Source organism: Sceloporus undulatus, chromosome 1, assembly GCF_019175285.1.
Source record: "Sceloporus undulatus isolate JIND9_A2432 ecotype Alabama chromosome 1, SceUnd_v1.1, whole genome shotgun sequence".
Taxonomy (NCBI): domain Eukaryota; kingdom Metazoa; phylum Chordata; class Lepidosauria; order Squamata; family Phrynosomatidae; genus Sceloporus; species Sceloporus undulatus.
This window is the reverse complement of record NC_056522.1, coordinates 203249212-203266082: the sequence shown is the minus strand read 5'-3', so window position 1 is coordinate 203266082 and position 16871 is coordinate 203249212. Positions and strand designations below refer to the sequence as shown.

Sequence of the window (16871 nt, the reverse complement as noted above, 5' to 3'; positions counted from 1 at the left end):
CTAGAATGTCCACTGTGGGAGGCTGTAACTCTCTGGATACACTCACAGGAGGGAAAAATCTATCCTCCTATCAAAATTAAGTTCCCATATTTTATAACTGCTAGTAGCATTGAAATTTGTTTCAGTGTCTGAATCTCTTCATATTGTTTTAGCATTTGAACCTCATAGTCGGTAAATGGGGCCACCTGACTTACCAGGCTGGGCTGGTTTCTGTGGTGGTGGGGGAGCTGTTGGGCCGCACTGCCTTTCCTGGCCTGGTACTCTCCTGGCGGGCATCAGGACATGCTTCAGAGGCCTAGATTGGTTGCCAGGTGCCAAGTGTGGATGGCACTGCATGGGCTGGCACTACATTTCAGGAAACTCCTATAAAGAGATACCGCTGCTCCCATTGATTATTGTTGTATTAATTATTGTTCTGTTGTTCTGTTGTATTGTTTTGTTGTTTGACATTTCGGTCAGTTTTAACCTGTATGGTTTTAATTTTCTATTACATTTAATACCTTTTTAAGGGGGGGAAGGATACCAGGGATTTGATATGTTGTATATATTATTATTATTTCCCAGCAGGCACAGAGAGCCAGAAGCGCCTTCAGTTGGCTGGCATTGGGGCAGGGGGGCCCTGGGATTGGTCAGGAACCCAGAAGGGATGGAACTTCCAGGTCTCCCGAGTTTTGACTGGTTGGTGGGAGCCCATTTAAGGCCATGTGGAACAGTGAAACAGTGCCATTGAAACTCGGCTCTTCCCACCCACTGTCCCTCTTTTCGTTGGATAGGGATGTGCTGTCACAACTTTTCAGGGGCAGCAACATGAGTCTCTGATCTGGTGGGCATGGTTTCCTGTGCTGTGGAGCACTGGATTGGGAGTGCATCAGAGACCCAGCGGTGTTGGGAGTTTTGGGGTGTTGCCATTGCGGGGGCTACCCTGATCAGCGCCTCCGGTGACAAGGGGTTGAGATGTGAACATGCAATCAACCAGTTACCCCTTTGTCATCCTAAGGCTTGGCTGTGAACAGGCAGTTTGATTCATCAGTCACTAGGCAGGTTGGTCAATGCCAGATCCAGACTTCATGCTTTTGGGCCAACCCTTCCTGTCAGCTGTATTCCATAAAGTTGTGGCCTTTTCTTTCCAATTTGGTGTATGATCTTTATTACTTGCAGTGCCTCCCCCTTCCTTTTCCACAGCAATTCCCCTGTTAACCAAAACTGAGCATATGAGATGGCTTTTTATCAATATGTTTCAAAAGGGCTCGGTGCCCAGCTCATTTAGAATGAAGTGCTGTAAAAGGAAGAACATTTATTCAGTGCTGGGGAAATCACAGTCATTTTTTTAAGCATGCCACAGGGTCAGAGCATTCAATCTATCGCTAGAAATACAGAGCATGCCAGAAGCAGCCTGCGGTATTCAACAACAGCTGTCTGATTCCCTGCGACAGGACAGCTGAGAAAGTGAGACTGGCGTTTAGGCCGCAGGTCGCTTGTCAGATGACAGCATGTACATCACAGCAACCAAAGGGACTCTTCCAGTACATTGCTCCCTTAAAATATGTCATACATTTGTATGAGTTATAAGAAGGCAAGGGGAAAGACATGTAAGCAGAAGGATGGATTGCCTCATCAAGGTGCAAACTGGATTTGAATACCTGAATTTCAATACGGTGAATGAGGAGTTTTTCAAGGCTATTCCAAAACATAGTGCTCTCTGAAGCAGAGCTGGAAATGGCAGCCAACCCCCTATGTTAAGACCCTAGTACTGATACCCAGAGCCAGCCAAATTATTTAGCCACATGAGGTTAAATTAAAAACAAAATCCCACAAGTTCATCTCCCCACTGTTGTCGTATGCATTTAAGTCATTTTTGACTTATGGTGACCCTCAGTGGGGAGATGAACTTGTGGGATTTTGTTTTTAATTTAACCTTTGCTTTCTGAGCAAAATTTATTCAGAGGGGGGTTGTCCTTGTTTTCTCTGTGGTGGAGAGAGTATGACTTACCCAAGGCCACTCAGTGGGTTTTCATGGCCAAGCAGGGATTCGAACAATGGCTTCCCAGTGTTCTAGTTCAACATGCAAACCACTACACTATGCTATGGCTGATTTATCTCCCCATACCTTACAATAAAAATATAATAACCATATAATAATTTCATAAATGCGCTGGCCTTTCATGATACCCCACATTGCTGCCTAAGCCAGCTGCTTCACTAAGCCTAACAGTTGGGCTAGCACCAAAACTGTGCCATTAAAATTGAGCTGACTGTAATCTGTGACTGGACCACTGTTGCTAGCATTTTTTTAATGCAAGATATTGTAACCCATTCATACAAATTGATACCAGCATAAAAGTTTGCTTGATAGTAGTGCTCTACTATGAGCCACTGTTTCAGCTGGTACAGATGTTCAGAATTAATAATACCTACCCTGTAAGTGTTATAAGGAATGGGCCATATATAGTTCTCTTCCCCATAAACCACAAGGGATGGGGATCATGTGGCCCCCTGGTTCCATACAGCTCCACTGGTTGCATAAAGCTCCCATTTTGGCACCTTCTGCTCATACGTTTCCTATATTTTTTTGGGGGGGGGGGGGGGGGGAGAAATGTGAGTACTATGCCTCCCAAGATTCAGTGTGATGTCCTGGTTTGAGTGTTAGAATAGAGTCTGGGAGGCCAGGATTTGAATTTCTGCTCAGCCATGAAAACCCAGGGTGAACCTGGGCAAGTTATACTCTTTTAGCCCCAGAGCCTCTGAGTCAGAGGAATGGTGAATTTTCTCTGAAGACATTTGCCCAAGAAAACCTATGAAAGGATCACCATAAATTAGAATTGACATGAAGGCACACAACAGCAAGCCTCCCGAAGCCTCCCGGGGATTAAATTCTACTGTAAAACAAGCTATAACTCTGTATACATTTTGTTTTTGGGGTGAAAGGATTGACAACTGGATTTGTCTCTTTAACTGCTAGGATGAGCTTGTGAAGATCACTGTGGATCCAGAGAGTGGTAGGAAATGGCACCCTGGCCTTCTGAAGTTTTGCACTCCTAATATAAAGTCTATCTCTGTGTGTGTGCATGCTGAAGTCCATGAAACTTCTTCTGAAAATCCAAAAGTTTGAGGTCATGAGTCTGAGACTATGAGATCCATTCTTTTCCACCATTTCCATCGTACATCCCATGTTTGTATTACAGCCAGCCAAGCTTCAATGACTTGGAGGACAAAATTGGGGGCATACTTATCAAATTTGCAGATGACACCAAATTAGGGAGAGTAGCTAATACCCCAGAGGACAGGATCAAGATTCAAAATGACCTGAACAGACTAGAAAACTGTGCCATAGCTAACAAAATGAAATTCAACACGGAGAAATGTAAGGTACTGCACTTAGGGCGGAAAAACGAAAAGCACAGATATAGGATGGAGGACACCTGGCTGAATGAAACTACATGTGAAAGGGATCTAGGAATCCAAGTAGACCATAAGTTGAACATGAGTCAACAATGCAATGTGGCAGCTAACAAGGCCAATGCAATTTTAGGCTGCATCAATAGAAGTATAGTGTCTAGATCAAGGGAAGTCATAGCGCCACTATATTCTGCTCTGGTCAGGCCCCACCTGGAATATTGTGTCCAGTTCTGGGCGCCACAATTCCAAAAGGACATTGAGAAACTGGATCGTGTCCAAAGAAGAGTAACTAAAATGGTGAAAGGTCTGGAAACCATGCCCTACGAGGAACGACTTAGGGAGCTGGGGATGTTTAGCCTGGAGAAGAGAAGGTTAAGAGGTGATATGATAGCCCTGTTTAAATATTTGAAAGGATGTCATATTGAGGAGGGAGCAAGCTTGTTTTCTGCTGCTCTAGAGCAGGGGTAGGCAACCTGCGGCCCGCGGGCCGGATGCGGCCCGGCAAGGCCTTGGGACTGGCCCCAGCCCGGTCCTGCTGCCGATTGCCACCAGGGCCTTTGGGGGGCAATTGTCTATAGAAGCCTCAGAAACATGCATTTATATTAACATTTTTTAAAAAATCAGTAAAAATTTTTGCGTGTCCTCCATTTTTTAAAAAAGTGTCTTCCATTTGAAAATTTTGTCCTACATTTGTCCTGGTTTATTTATATATTTAATTTTTTTCTTTAAAAAAAAATTTAATTATTTATTTTTTGGCTTCGGCCCCCCAGTTGTCTGAGGGACAGCAACCCGGCCCCGGGCTCAAAAGGGTTGCCTACCCCTGCTCTAGAGACTAGGATCCGGAGCAATGGATGCAAACTGCAGGAAAAGAGATTCCATCTCAATATTAGGAGGAACTTCCTGACAGTAAGGGCTGTTCGACAGTGGAACAAACTCCCTTGGAAGGTGATAGAGTCTCCTTCCTTGGAGGTCTTCAAGCAGAGGCTGGATGGCCATCTGTCGGGGATGCTTTGATTGTGATTTCCTGCATGGCAGGGGGTTGGACTGGATGGCCCTTGTGGTCTCTTCCAACTCTATGATTCTATGATTCTAAGCTAGGATTCATATTCCTATGTTTTGTGCTTTCAGGTTGATTTCAACTTATGATGATCCTATCCTGAAAATAAAACCTTATTTAAGGACATATATGCGTGAATGCACATGCACACATGTGCATGCACACACACACGCACAGGGACACACAGGCACACACAGAGAATTAAAAGAAGAGTTCTCATGGAATGTATATTATAGTTGTGTTCCTGTGAAACTCCATCCTATTTTCCATTTTTTATAAGGGACACCATTTTGCTATGTCATTATATTTAATGAGACTTGAGCATCCATGGATTTTGTTATCCACAGGGGATCTTGGAACCAAACCCCAGCATATAGCAAGGGTCCACTGTACATACATTTTAGAAGTCTTTAGAAATGTATTTTATCCAAATCTGTGCATTTTTAAATATACTTTAGCCAAAAACATGTGCTTTCAAATGCATTTTAGTATAGTTTTGAGCTAAGAACTCCTGTGTCAAATTGAAAAATGTGAGAAAGCCAAAGGATAATTATATTCTAAGGTGCACATTAGTCCAGGAGCTGCAGTGCAAGTTACTTTACAATGGAATTAATGAAGAGTGAGTCCTCAACCCATCAGTAAACTCAAGTGTTGAGTGCGAACAGAAATAAATCCACAAATGTACACACACACACACACACACACACACACACACACACACACAGAGAGAGAGAGAGAGAGAGAGAAACACATGAAAACAGCTCAGTGAGGACTGAGCATGCATAACAGCCACAGAATAATGAATTTCAGCTGGAAATTAAAACATGGAGAATGAAGTGTGTGAAATAGTTATCTTGGAGAAGATCATGTCTGGTGGATCCCCCAACAAGAGCCACAGTAACGGATACGTTTTTAAAATGTGATTTTAATGCTGTTCTACCCCAGTGTTGTCCAAACAGGACAACAGAAGAATGGAGTGGGGGCTTTTGGTCTGTGCAAACAAAGCCCTAGAAACAGAAAGAGCTTCCAAAAGGTAGAGTAACAAAGTGAGGGGAGAAACATGGTTGAAGTAATCAAGCAAAATAGGCAGTAATGTCAGATACAAGACAGAATGACAATGAAAGAAAAATGTGGAAGTAGCCTGAAGAAACAAACAGCAAAAGGGATAGGGAATTGATGTGACAATGACCTAAGGAAATAGGATGCAAAAATTTAACAGAGTTAAGTATGCTGTTGGGATGGGTACAGATTGGACCAGAATGCTAGAGACTGGGATGGAAAAATACAGTGGACTAAAAGCCAAATGGGAAAACAAATTATGGTAGGGTCATTCTCAACAAGGGAAAAGACAGAAAATGGGACTTAGGACTAAATACAAAATTAATTTATGCTTCATATATACCTTGTACACATAGCCTGAAGGTAGCTGTATACAGTATTTTTAATAATTTTGGGTATGAAACAAAGGTTGTGTACATTGAATCATCAGAAAGCAAAAGTGTCACTATCTCAGCCACCAATGAAGAAAGGGTTGGTTTTTTTAGTATTTTGGGATATAAGTAAATAATAATAATAATAATAATAATAATAATAATAATAATAAAAATAATAAAAATAAATATTACAGTATTTTGGAATTTGGAATTCTGGATAAGGGAGACCATCAGAAAGCAAAGGTGCCACTATTTCAGCCATCCATGGAAAATGTTTTGTTTTTTTGGAGGAATTTGGATTTCAGAATTCCAGATAAGGAAGACAACCTGCAATTTCATTTGTGGATTTAATGTCTATAAAGTATAATCCTGTTACAAAATACAATAGTGGAGTTTATCTGTCTCTCTTTCCCTCTTGTCCTAAATAAGGATTCCACCTTTCTGATCCACAGGGAGGAATTTTCACCCATTATGAAATGTGCCTTTTTATTTTGTACTTAATGCACCTAATACTTTGATTATGTGCAGATGCAAAAATCCATGCTGGCACAGCATATGTCTGCCCGTTAAATGATTATTTAAAAGCCAATTCTTTGCTTCAAAAATACATCAATCAATCAATCAATCAATCACTGCTTACAGAATTATTTTTCTTAGCATGGTCCCATGGTAGTCAATGAAACAAAATCAATGTATAAGAGATAAATGATTTGCTCTGTTTCTTTACTTTTAATGAAAGGTAAGATACCATACGGTATTAATTTCCCTCCCTTCCTTGCTCACTGATTACTTGAGTCAAAGTGAAATGGAGATCATATTTAATTATAGCAGCATTCTAAGGATCAGATTAGAGGAACATCACTGGAACTACAAATAGGCTGTGGGACTTAACCCTCCACACCAAGCATCTGTTTCCTTTAAGAGATGAGCATGACTAAGTACACTTCTGCCCTGTCCCAGTCTTGGAGCAATTGATCTAAAAGAGTTGGTTTGTCTGCCTTGTCATGTAGTTTCAGTTTTTGGCATTTAGATGCCTATGATTGATTTGTGGTTTTTTTCTCTCACATAGAATGTGGTTGGCAGTACTCAACAACACCACAGCTGCCCTCCCCAGGAGCTTAGGATTCCTTCTCTAATCGGCTTTTTGATATAGTTCATTTTGGCTCTAGCTCATGAGTTCATTTGTTGCCAGTACAGTGCTTTTACAGGGCAGCAACCACATCAATAATTGGAAAAATGCTATTGAAGCCAATACTGTCCATCGTGAGATTTAACACTGGCATAGTTACTGAAATCCCCTTTAGCTCTCTCTCTCTGTCTTGGTTTTGTTTTGAAAATGCACAAATAGCTGTCAAATGCCTCATGCTCCTGTCAGTAATTTTGCTATCACATTTTCTAGCAGTCTGAGCAATTCCTACAGAGGCTGCTTCCTTCAAAGCAGATGTCTTTAATTTTACCACATTTCTAGCAATTCCATAATCTATAATGCTGCAAACTATTTACGATAAAAAACAGAATTAGTATTTTAATGTCTGTGTATTCTGCATTTTCCTTTATATCTCTGTTCAAAATATTTCACCAAGCTCCATGGTGATAGATGGAACCAGTTTAAATTACTCTTTTACAAGATTATAAATGTGTGTGCGTGTGTGCGTGCTTAAACCACCTTGCAGTTGGATCTGGAAAACTGACTTTAAGGCTGTAGTCATATGCACTTATGAGTAAGCCCCACTGAACTCAGTGGAACTTGCTTGTAGGGAAATATCCCCAGTACTATAGAAGTATGATAACAATTTTGGCTTCTACTTTGGAAAACGTATGCAACAATAGGGTTTTAGTCTCTAAATAAGCTATTAACAGGGTTAACACAATATCCATTACATTGCCTTCACCAAGGTGGTAACTTAGATTTTGCTATTTTATATTGCTGTCCACCTTAGTAACACTGAATAAAATGAAGATGCTTTGCACAGTTTTTTAGTCTCCCTAGACACTTGCTTGTTTTTTTTATGGCAATTTATTAACAGACTCTGAACGAGGAGTGAACTTGATTGAAACTCTCACCCATCTGTAGGATGTGAACAAATCTATCAATATTAATTTCTTCCCTATTCTAATTGTGTGAGTTTTGGTAAATTGTGTGTGTGTGTGTGTGTGTGTGGTGGGGGGTAGGGGGAGGATAAACTGAATTAAAAATTTCACCAATCCATAGGTTGAATATCATCCTAAGTAAAAGGAGTGAGTGAAGCAGAGTGGAAAGATCACTGTCAAAATAGCATGTTTGACAAGTGGAATATTCAGCAAAACCTTGTAGTTTGTCTTCACTTCCAGAGCCCTCTGTTCCTGCACTGTGCCAGCTGTCTGCATGGGCATCCCATTGAGCTGCCCAGTGCATCTGTCACTGCCATGAGTCACTTGTTCTGAACAAGGCACCCAGCCATATGATCAAGGCTAGGCATCTAGTTCTGACCCAGGGTGACCAGATGTCCTTAATCGCAAAGGAGGACAAGGCTCCATAAAATGTAAGACATTCAAGAAAAATGGAGGACATGACCAAAAAAAGAGAGCTAAAAACACTCATATAAATATAAATTCATGCTTCTTAGTTATACTATAAATAGTGGACATTTTGGAATTGCTCATAGACAGAAGGTTGAAATGTAGGGCATGTCCTGGAAAAGGAGGACATCTGGTCACCCTGGTTTTGACCTCAGAAGTGACCAACCTGTGGCTAGGATGGATGCCCATACAGACAGGTGTGGAAATGGAGGGTCAGATAACAGAGGAAGATCAGGGCATTTGTGGGCCCAGGATACCCTGCCAGACAAGGCCAAGGACATTAACCTATTAATCTTCTTTCACTGGCAACTTTCCTTTCTCCCATAGAACCAGTACTATGACTACATATGACCATTTGGGGAGAAAAAAGGATATAAATGCCATCTGTCTTCATCTGGCCTTGGAGAGAGTGAAAAGGCAGGCCCAACTCCATCAGGGCTAGCCAGAGCAAGAAGAAGGGCCCTCCTTCCAACCCATCTGTCTTGGTCCAAGCCTCAGAGGGAGAGAAGAACCACTGGACATGATCCCCTCCTATACCTCCATTCCCTTCTCCTTTTGTGTCATGTCTTTTTAGATTGTAAGCCTGAGGGCAGGGAACCTTCTGAATAACTATCTGTAAGCTGCTCTCAGAGCCTTTAGGGCTGAAGAGCAGGGTATAAATAACATAAATAAATGTAATCCTGTCAATAAATAAATAAATAAATAATATTTCTGTAGACATTCACTAGTCCAGAGGTTGAAACATTTATGAACAACCTAAGGCAGGCCTGCATAACATATGGCCCGTGGGCTGCCAACGGCTTTCTAAACGGTTTCTGGTGGCCCACGGGAAAAAGGAGGAGGAAGCCCCATGTTCTGGCTCCCAGAGTCAAGAGCAATGGACAGATAGAAAGAGAGAGAGCAGAGAGAGTTAGAGAGCTTTTGGCAGGTGTTGGTGGGCCTGGTAAGGCTTTAATGGGCTGTGGCTGGGCAGGGAGTGTAAGGCTACTGCCACCGCTGTAGCCTTTTCCACTCATTCTGAGGGGTGGCCAGGCAGCAGACAGGCCTTAGACAGGCCTGGGGGACTATACCTTGCAGAGAGGGAGAGCCCCAGGGGACCCTTTCCTCCCTGCCTCCTCTGTGGGGAGGCCCTGCCTGCATGTTTTTGTTTTTAGTTGATCATGTCATCCTTTTTTTTTTTTTTAATGTGAGAGTGTGAGTTGCCCAAAGTCATCCAGTGGGTTTCATGGTCAAGCTGGGATTCAAGGCCTGGTCTCCAGAGTCATAGTCCACATTGGCTCTAATGTGGGGTACTCTTGGCAAGGTTTATTTAGAGGAGTTTTGCCATTGCCTTCCTCTGAGGCTGAGAGAGTGTGAATTGCCCAAGATCACCCAATGGGTTTCATAGTTGAACTGGGAATCAAAAACTGGTCTCCAGAGTGGTACTCCAACACCCAAACCATTATACCACACTGGCTCCTATTCCCACGTACTATCTATGAAATACTGTAATTGCAGACTTTTTTGTTATTCTTGTGTGTCTTCAAGTCCTTTTCAACTTATGGCAAACTTAAGGCAACCTTATGGGGTCTTCTTGGCAAGTTTCTTCAAAGGGGGGATGTTATTACCATTCTCTGAGGCTCATTTGCTTGGCCACAAATTGTACATACCCCGGAAGGCATCACCCAATATATTGGCAGTCCTCCCCCCCCCCAAACACTTTCTCATTTCCCTCCAACCATCTCATAGCTGGGAGATGGAAATAATTTTTAAAGCAACATTTAAATCTGGACTATTTTTTAAAAAGTATGGACCAAAACATACTGCAGAAATAATCCAACTTGAGACCGCTTTAACTGCCCTAGCTCGATGCTAGGTAACATGGGAGTTGTAGTTTCCCGTAGGACCAGAACTCTCTCACAGGGAAGGCTAAATGTCTCACAAAATTACAGTGCCCAGGATTCTTGAACCAGGGCAGTTAAAGTGGTCTCAAACTGGATTATTTCTGCAGTGCATTTTGGACCTAAATGGCCCATTTGCTATTATCATTATTCTGTTTTGTAGCTGTTATTATAGCTTGGAAAGGCATAGAGTGCAACCTGTTCAAGTATATTTATCTTCTGGAGATGTGCTTTTCCAGCTGACTCTCACCTCTACAGAGGGGGCTGCCAGGGGGATGAGGGGGTGGGAGCGCAATGGCATGGGGGGGGGGCATCAGGAGTTTTTTTGTTCATTTATATTTATAATTTTTGTGAATGTGTATTATTGTTTTTAGCTTTTATTTTGTAATATCTCCTACATTTTTCTTGAATGCCCTACATTTTGTGGTTTCTTTCTCTCCGTTCTGGTTATGACATCTGGTCACCCTGCTCAAGGTTCTTTCACTGCTTGGCCTTTTCCCAAGAAAGAGCAGGGTGGTGGCAGCAGAGGATGGAATTAATAGCATTAATAATTATTAATAATTAGTCATTAATGATAATTAGTTAGTAATTATTAATAATCAGTGATTGTTAATAATTAATTAGTAATTAATAATTAGTAATTAACAATAATTTATTATAACAATTAATTAAAACCTATCTGCCACGCAAAGAAGTTTGGCAATTTTAATTTTGGCCCCTGCCTAATTACAAGTTGTACAGGCCTGTCCTAAGGTATCACATTAGCTCTGTTTTTACAAGCACAATGCAGTCTCTTGTTGGCTATATTCAGATAAGCCATAAAAAATGCTAAAACTGTTATTAGGTTTTGAAAATTCTCTCTAGCATGATTATTTTCATCATATTAACAGGGAACATTAACTACACATTCAATTTTTACCACTTTATGCTTTCCTTAACAATTTGCATCAATAAACCATGCAAATTCTATTGAAGCCTACTGTAGTGTGTGATACCTTAATTATTCCGAATAAAGCAGCCTAGTTATAATCAGTCAGATTTAAAAAAAAACCCCACAAGAGTTGTTCAAACTAAGCCTCTCCCTTGTCATTTCCATTATTACAGGTTTTGACACCTTTGGCTGTTTCAAGCAAATACATTTGGCCTTCTGTATCCATGGATTTTATATCCACAGATTCAAGCATCCACAACTTGAAAATATTAAAAAATATATAAATTCCAAAAAGCCAACCTTGCTTTAGCCCTTTTATACCAGGTAGACAATTTTATTATGCCATTGTTTATAACAGGGCTTGAGCATCCATGGATTTTAGTATTGACAGGGGATCCTGGAACCAGTCTCTAGTGGATATGAAGGAGCCACTATATAACCTGCTCAGATGCTCCTATTCATAGAAATATTACATTGCAACCATGGGAGGGGGGTGGAGTAAGGGAAAGGCAAAACGTGCATAAACTCTTGAAATACATTCTTCACAGGGATTCCCCAAGATTCAACCCAGTTAACTCATGGTGTTTTGAGTATGGTTGCAATGCTTTATACTCAAAACACTCGTTGATGCTACCAAACCTTTGACAAATGCATTGTTTTTGTTCTGTGCCTTCAAGTCATGTCTGACTTATGCCGACCCTAAGGCAGTTTCTTGGCAAGATTCGTTCAGAGGAGGTTTGTCATTGCCTTCTTCTAAGTCTATGACTTGCCAAGTGGGTTTTCATGGCAAAGTGATTTGAACCTGTGGGTTTCCCAGTGTCCTAGTCAAACACTCAGACCACTACACCATGCTGGATCACAGGGTGGTCTCCAATTAAGAACTTTTTCCTACAGTATCTTTGCAGATTCCACCCCTCTCTCCATACCCTTTCACAAAATATGGAATCATATTTTCCAAGAAATGGGTTTACATTTCTTCACTCACAAGTGGATTCCACACATTTTTACTTATTATACCTTCTTGTATGGCTCTTCTCCATATGGAGTGTTTACACCCTTCAAATACTTGCTTCCTTATCTCTCCACTACAGGCTATATATTAACTTTTGAGTCAGGCCATAACTATTTTGTTTCCTGACACAAAAATTCAAACCACTCCAGCTTGTTAATGATTCTGGCTACTCTTGTTTGGGATTCCTCCAACATGGATCTTCTTGTGGGGTGGTTGGGATGACAATGAAGTTAGCCAATGGTATGGGAATCAGAAGAATCAAATGACTTTATGATGCTTCAAGATGAACAAATTTGCATGTCACAGGTAATGAGTTCACATATCCTGGCAATGGAAAATTGTTCTGATACCTGTGTTCACTGCTGTATTTGACACATTTGGAATCAGATGCCTGAATTGTAAACCCATTTTAATTGGGACAGGGATAAGGAACCTATGACCCCCCTGGAGTCAGATGTGCTCCAAATTCCATCAGTCACAGCCAACATTGTCAATGGTGAGGGATGATGGGAGTTGCCTCCAACAAGATCTGGTTCCTCACCTGTACACTAGAGGTAGGTTCTCTCTGCCCAACTTCTGGTTCAGTGTGCTGTAAAGAAATTAAAAAAAAAATTTAAGCACCTTTTCCAGAAAGAAAGTGAAGGTCTGGATATGGCATTCCCAGATCTGCCTGTTGAGTATACTGGAAAACGCAAGCATAACTCTTGTTCCAGCCATTTTATGTACATCTGTTGGGAACATGGGAGAAGGCCTTCTTAATGGCAGCCTCCAGTCTTTGGAACTATAAATAATAATAATAATTAACTTCCTTCACAGAGAAGTTAGACTGGAACCCTCCCTACTTTCTTTTTGCAGACCAGCAAAGACTTTTCTATTCAGACAGGCATTTGATGAGTGATTATATAAGGACTGTCCCACCAAACAATGTGCAAGATCTTGCTAATTGTTCTGCTACTGCATATGCATGTTTCAGTTATATATGTTTTAATTTGCTTTTAATTTGTTTAATTTCATTTTAACTTCTGTATCTTGTGGATTTTTAACAATATGATTGTTGTAAATCACTTTGAGTTCTGAAGTGAAAAAAAGGCAGGATAGAAATAAAGATGATGATGACAATGATGACACTGACAATGCTATTACAAGGGATACATACACAACTTCTATTGAATTGTCATAAATTCATTTCTATGACTGATGCGCTCTCCCTCTCTTTAAATACTTTAAAGATTAGTGATAAAAAGCAGTTCTTCCTAGTTACATCCAAATATTTTGAAAAAGGGAGAATGGATTAACCTATTTCACTTTTTTTTTAAGACAAAGAAATATTAAATATACATGAACCATTTATTCTCTTAAGACTGTCATGTTTTTAAGGCAAAGGATTTTATTGTTGGACTGCAGTTCCCATCAGCATCAGTCAATGCTATGGAATATTGAGAGCTGCAATCCAACAACCTCTGGAGGGCTGCATAATTCCCACTACTGCTTTAAATAATTTGGACTGGAGAAAATAGTCATAATATATTATGTGGGAAACTAAAAGGTAAGAGAAATTAACACCAAAATATAGAGAACATGATTTTAAAAAATGGGAAATAGTACAGAATAATGGATGTATTCTGTGTGTAGAGCAAGTGAGATAGTCTTTTAAACAAAATATAACATAATATCAGGGAATAAAGAAATGCAATAAAACTGATTTTTAAAAAATGATACAGGTATGTGATGGTTTATAAAAACATAAAGATATTAATAACATTATAGGATTGATATAATTTGATACAGAATTAATATTATTTCCATTAACATGGATTAAATAAAAAGAAAAATTCAAGTTGGAGACAAAAAAATGAAACATGTTTACAAGGAATAGAGAGGTTATTTGGCAGCTTGGCAGTAACTTGTTATTTGGCAGCTTGGCCCTGGTGGCGCAGTGGTTAAATGCCTGTACTGCAGCCATTCACTCGTAAACCACAAGGTTGCGAGTTCAAGACCAGCAAAAGGGCCCAAGCTCGACTCAGGCTTGCATCCTTCTGAGGTCGCTAAAATGAGTACCCAGATTGTTGGGGGCAAATTAGCTTACTTGCTAATTAGCTTACTTGCTGTTCACCGCTAGGATCTTTGGAACAGCGGTATATAAATAAAACTAATTATTAATTATTAAATTAAATATTTAGTTTCTGGCCAGTACAATGGACCCTTGTTATACGCTGGGTTTTGGTTCCAAGATCCCCTGTGGATAACAAAATCTGTGGATGCTCAATTCCCATTAAATATAATGACATAGCAAAATGGTGTCCCTTATAAAAACTGGAAAATCAAATTTATACTTTTTTTGAATATTTTCAAACCGTGGATGCTTGAATCCGTGTATAAAAAATCAGTGTATAAGAAGGGCCGACTGTACTGCCTTTTCCAACAATAAGGTTATTGACAGAACCCACAGAGATGAGAAAAGAAAGGTCACACACACCATTATGTATTGTATGGTTTTTACTGTTGTTATGCCCCCTCAATCTTATTGGAGAGATGGGGTAAAAATAAATGTTGTTGTTATTGTTATTATTGTTATTATTAGTTTCTTTTCCTACTCCAAGAAAGGATCTCTTGCATTTTTCACATTTTGCACATGTCATTAAGAGCAGCAGCAGCAGCAGCAAAAGAAAAACCATACAATCTGAGACAGAAATGTCAATCTGTGTGCATTTATGCATTCTTCAGAAAATACAATCAAATTGTTTCTAAAATACACATTTAAAGTCCATGGATTTTCAAGTCTGCCCAATTCTGTCCAGAGAAGAAGGGGGGGGGGAATCAAATACACTCCACGCATGCTTCGGAGGTCAGAGTTGAAACTGGGAATATGTTGTCACTGACCCAGTATTTATAACTCATGCCAAGGCAGAGAGAGAAGGAGAGAGAATGTGAAATCAACAAAGTTAGTGGTAATGCATAATAAGCTCCTAGTAGCAAGAAAGCACTTTAAAAACTTGGACTTCACATTCTTGTCTTTATATTTTTGGAAGCCATCATTGAACAGGGAATATTTATAACAGTGGGGGGGGGGAGGAGGTTATGGCATTTAAAGCTTAAGAATCCTGAATATTTTTTACCCCCAGTTTGCTGGAAGACACTCTTTTCTACTGTTTGATTCCGTCTTTTTACTTAAGGCAACACTAAAACAACAAATCTTGCTCAAACTGCTAGGAAGTCAATCAGCAAAGGATTTTGGAAGACAGAATGTCAAACTCTGTAAACTTTAAAGCTTCCCACTGTGTGTGATCGTCGCCGTTTTCTGCCAGCACTTTTTACAACTTTTTTCCTTGCTGATACAAGGAAGAAAGTTCTTCTACACATGACTCTACGCATGAAGGGATTTATGTTTTCTTCTAAATGTGAACACATATTTCTTTCTACTATACAAAAGCCACTGTTTAATTTAAAGCCACAGAAAAACAATTTAAAACCAGAATACTACACCCACTTGCTGCTCTCAGAATGATGTTCCTCTGCATAAACATGCACAGGATTTTTGCTGTCCATCTTGCACAATCCATATTTCAGAATATGTCTTCACTTACCTCCTGGGACAGCAGGTGAATGCAGACTGAATGAGAGGTTCTCACCTGTGAAAAATTATGTCCGAAGCAGGAGTTCTGCTCGGTATCATGGAATGACGACTAGCAGCATGCCCAAGAATAGAAAAGGAAGGGATCAAGGCTTCTTGAATTTATTTTTGTACGTTGCTTATTTTTACACACATTTCCAGAGACTCTAGGGCTCCATTTCAAGAAGCTAAGACTCACAGCATTTGGTATTTTTTGCGGTCAGGGAACTGTGATTTGGTTTGAGAACTACAACTATGTGCTCTCTCTTTCTGCACAGGAGGATGCAATTTTACAGATAAGTCCTTGTATTCCCCCCCCATATATATATATATATATATATATATATATATATATAGACAACCTCCCTCTGAAGAAACTTGCCAAGGAAACCCCATGATAAGTTCACCTGAGGGTCACCATAAGCTGGAAATGACTTGAAGGCACACAACAAGATAGGCCACAATCTCATTTAGTGAGTGCATGGACTTGCTGCTGGTGAAGAAGGCAGAGGCAAAAAGGCTGCTGGGTTTGAGAAAGATTGACATAGTAGGCAAGCAGGAAGCACTTGAGATACACTGCTGAGAAGACAACTAGTTTTCTGCCTTCACAGTCTTTTTGTCCCTCAAAGCTGTTTAAGAAGCTGGAAGGAGAGATAAGAGGTTGGTGAATGGTGTATGGGCAAAGTTGTCACAAGGGTGTCCAACTCCCAACAATTTAGACAATTTTTAAAAAGATAGAACATAACCATACTGGGGTGGAGTATTACAATAGAGTGTATCTAAATTGTGATCAAAATAAACATCAAAATCAGGCATTTTACTCAAAAGGTTTTTGACCGTTAAAAAAAACCCCTTCATCAAAGCATGCTCTACAAAATTGCAATAAACCAGAAAGATCAAAATGAAAAACGAGAACTCCAGTTCAAAAATGGGTGGTAGGTTAGTGAATCTCCATCTCCTGATATAACACAAAAAATTATCTGGAGGGATGAA

General features: G+C 40.1%; 1 protein-coding gene across 5 annotated transcripts in view; it reads right to left on the bottom strand.

Annotated features, from left to right (window-relative positions):
- The window catches only part of CCDC141 (coiled-coil domain containing 141), a 142981-nt gene extending 130124 nt beyond the window's left edge, over nucleotides 1-12857 (bottom strand). For all 5 annotated transcript variants that reach the window (XM_042444894.1, XM_042444863.1, XM_042444876.1 and 2 more), the window contains exon 1: nucleotides 12810-12857. The gene's annotated coding sequence lies outside the window, so the exon portion shown is untranslated. The remainder of the gene's footprint in view (nucleotides 1-12809) is intronic.
- Nucleotides 12858-16871: the final 4014 nt, after the last annotated feature.